Here is a 4,116-nt window from a genome sequence, read left to right as displayed (position 1 = left end):
TGGAACACCCAGCCTGAGTTCTCCTCTCCTGCCTCTTGGCTTTGGCCTAGCCTCGTCCAGGCTGCTGCAACCCTTTGGGAAGTGAATTAGTGAATGGGACCTCTCTTTCTTTGTGTCTGTTTGCCTTACACATTAAAAAGATAATAAAAAGTAAAATAGGGGTGGTGCCACGGCTTAGCAGGCTCATGTTCTGCCTGCAGCATTGGCATCCCATAGGGGTGCAGGTTTGTGTCCTGGTTGTTCCACTTCTGACCCAGGTCCCTGCTCATGGCCTAGGAAAGCAGGACCCCCGTACCCATGTCGGAAACCTGGAGAAAGAACAGAAGTTTATCTCACACACAGCTCTAGGGAGTTCCTTCTCTTTCTGTCTCTTGGCCTTGCAAGTAAGTAAGAAGAAGTGAGGGGACAGGGAAGAGTTGGGGCAAACATCACTGAAGAAGAAAAGTACCTTAGCAAATTCTACTGTTTCCAATGAAGGAAGGAGAGGCAGAAACCCGGCAATTTATTGTAAACTCCCCCAGGTGCCAGCATGCTAAACTTCTTAGAGGGCCTCACGAAGCCTTGATGCTCTCATCACCTGAAAGAAGGCAGGGCCCACACGCCTTCTGAGACTCAATCCCGAACACTCATCTCCCTTCCCACATGCTAGAAGGTGTCTGGCTGCTTGCCATGAAAACAGATTTTCCTGCTGTGGCCACCAGCTAAGCTCACCAAAGAAGTATTTCATCCCCCCACCCCAGCCCCGCTCCCGTCTGTTTTATCCCCAGAGCTTGTGTACCTCTTGGGGCCAGGCACCCTGGAGCCACCCACAGGAGTGAGACTTTGCCTCCTCACCCAGCCAGAAGGCAGCAGTGTTGAAAGCAAAGTATTTGATTCAAGGCCGGAGCAGCGGGCTGCAATGTGTCAAGTGTGTCATGGAATTTTTCTGGCCGTGGTCTGTGTCTAGCCAAGAGAGTAACCGCCCTCTCTGGGGAACGCAGAAGGGCAGAGAGGCTGAGCAGAGAAACGCATAAATGTGTCATTAGCTCTGGTGGGAAAATGAAGAGACCCCTGGGGGAAACCTCCCTACTGCTGAAAATTAGAGTCACCCCGTGGAAAAGCCAGGCTCATTCAGACTCAGTGTCACTATCGACTAGCTGTGGCTGCCCCTGAAAGTGTGTTTAAAAAGAATGACTTTATTCTGAAAAGCCTTAAAATGGATTTTTACAAACAAATCATAACATGCACCTTCCATTTTTTTTTTCCCTGCTGAAAATTACTTGCTTTTCTGTGTTTGGTCATTTGCTTACTTGTTGCATTTGTTGCTTGTAGATCTTTGCATGTGGTGAATGTGAGCTGAAGTTCCCACCCCAGGTCAGTCTGATGTAATATCCGGAGCTGGTTCTTCCCTGCCGTCCGGTGGCCATCTCCAACGCTCTTATCCAAAAGTAGCCAGAGAAGCCAGGGAGCCTTTGTTGCCAACCAGCGTCTCCGCGGCTTCCTGCTGGCTGTGGTGTTTCCTACACAGGCATGCCCAGATACACCATTTCAGCCTTAAAATGTCCCAACAACCAAACCTTGCTGAGCACCTGAGATTGCCATGCGTGTTTGGGATGCAATCAGAACCCAAACCCCTAACGTAAATCAACTAATATTTCTCAATTCAGTGCCCATCAAAGGTAGCCTGATGGGCAGGATCCCCCCACATCAACTTTTTTTCTAGATCTCCTCATTGTTTAAATCCCATCTTGAGGGACCAACACAGTGACCCAACGGGCTAATCCTAAACCTGCAGTCACCGACATCCCATATGGGTGCCCGTTCCAGATGCTCCATTTCTGATCCAGTGTCCTGCGTATGGCCTGGGGAAGCAGCAGCACATGATCCAACATAGGAGACCCAGAAGAAACTCTCAGCTCCTGGCTTCGAACTGACTCAGCCCTGGCATTGCAGCCATTTGGGGAGTGAACCCACAATTAGAAGATCTTTCTGCCTCTCCTTCTCTCTGCAAATCTACCTTCCAAATAAAAATAATTTTTTTTTTAAGATTTAAAAAGTAAGCCCCATTTTGAAATCTCAACCTTGCACCAGTTCTGGATGTTTGCTTTTCAGATAAGCAGGAAATGGGGTGTGTGGTATTCTCAAGTCTTTATGGCTTTTATAAAAATTACTGTAAGTGAACAGATACTCAGCTCCCATAAAGCCACGGGAAAATATGATCACTGGCCTTAAAATGACACAGGTTGTACAATCCCACTGTCATTTTCATGGAGACACCTCCCACGCCTAAAGTAACCAAAAACCAAATTGAATTATTATAGAATCCTGAAATAAATTCCCAGGCCTTTCACAGATCTCTGACACGTCACTCCCATCTGACCACGCTGCTCCACCACCCACTGTGTAGAAACTCCTGCCTGGCCAAATCACTGGAGGTTTTTAGCTAAAATTTATGTGCCAAGTCATAAAATCTATCTTGAAAATATCAGAAAAAGTCAATAGAATGAAAAGCTTTCCCTTGTCTCTTTCTTGAAATTCTTCTCTTTGCTTAACCCAATTTCCCAAGTCACTTAGAGTCCTTTAAACAAAATGAAATCTTAATGATGTCTCTGCCATGAATAATTAATTGTTCATGGACAATCTTCTCAACAAAATCCATCCTCATTAGATTAGAGGTTTCCTTGAGACCCGTGAATTCATTATGGCCATTTTGACGTCTTTCTTGTAGCTTTCCTTTTGTGTGTGTGTCCTTCTTATCTGTGTCTGTGATCTGAGATTCCAGAACTCTGACAACTTTCCAGAGAGGAAGACTTGTGAGACAATTAAAGACCTTTGAGAAGGGGCGGGTTTCTCTGTGTCTTGATGCGTGATGGCGTGACTAAGGAGAGGGCAATGGAGAGTGGGGGCTCAAAGTGGCACCTTGCAGGAGGAGAGAGGAGGCGCCGGGCCTTGCCATTGTCTTAGAATCTAACTTCATCCATCACCCTGCCTTGATGGCTGCTAAGCCCTGGGAAGGAGGGGCCACTGTAACAACAGAACACTTTGTAACTTCTTTTCGGAAAGACCAATAGCTGGACCCCACTGTCCATTCAAGTTCAGCCACTGCCAGCCACTGCACCATACAGAGCCTTACTCTTGCTGAATTGGATCTGAGTTATTAAGCCTGTATTTGAATTCCAAAGCCCAATCTAGAGAAAAGGAGCTAAGGTACAACTTCTAACTCTCATTTAAACTTTTGCTCCTAAGCCTAGGACACGCATGGATTGTGACAAAATTATTCTAGCTTTTTAAAGTAATAAGCTAAAGAACAGTTAGACATGGGATGCACTGGGCAGGCGCCAAAGCTCACTTGGAAAGTTTCAGACTCAGATACACTGATGCAGTGGACACACTTTTGTAGCCTGTTTTCCACCTAGTCTATCCTGCATGCTTTTGTGGTTACACTGTAGTCCACATCATCACTGACAAAGCTGCCTGCACTCCAACTGAGAGAACTCTCCACCTTAACAAACCACGCTCTCTTCTTTCCATTTCTTGACTTTTGATAATGCTACGGAGTGCATATTTCTTTCTTTTTTTTTTCACTTCAATTAATTTTATTTGAACTTACTTAATTTCTTAAAAAGGTTTTTTTGGGTTTTTTTTTTCTTTCTTTCTTTTTTTAATAGTTGATTAGGGTACAAAGGGTCAAGGGCTACAGGGTGAAAGTGGGTAATACCATTGTTTCCATGCTAATGTAATCATTTTTCCCTCTATCTGGGGTTAGGGGAGTAACAAAGGGAAAAGCCCCACCCAACCTCCCACCCATCCCCGGTCCCCAACAGGAGGCGTGCTCCAAGGGTCCTGCTCAGTTTTGATAGTTCATCAGTTCTGGATTGCACTTCCATGGGTGCAGCGATGTCCACTCGCCCTCGGGTGCAGGTTGTCCAAACCCTCAACTGGCCTAGCCTGATAGGGACAATCTGAGCCAGGTCAGCCATCTGGCCCAGCAGGGGGGATGTTGGCTGAGAGGTCCATGGCTCATGTCAGAGTGCCTCGCCTTGATCCCGGGTCCTTGCCCCTGATTCCAATGTTCTGTCAAGGCGTCCCTCCGGAAGCAGCAGGTCACACGGTTCAGAGGGTTGTGTCCCTGCCCCC

Source organism: Ochotona curzoniae, unplaced genomic scaffold (assembly GCF_017591425.1).
Source record: "Ochotona curzoniae isolate NIBS_2020 unplaced genomic scaffold, NIBS_Ocur_1.0 scaffold_3835, whole genome shotgun sequence".
Taxonomy (NCBI): domain Eukaryota; kingdom Metazoa; phylum Chordata; class Mammalia; order Lagomorpha; family Ochotonidae; genus Ochotona; species Ochotona curzoniae.
The sequence above is the reverse complement of the archived record's forward strand: the minus strand, read 5'-3'. Positions refer to the sequence as shown.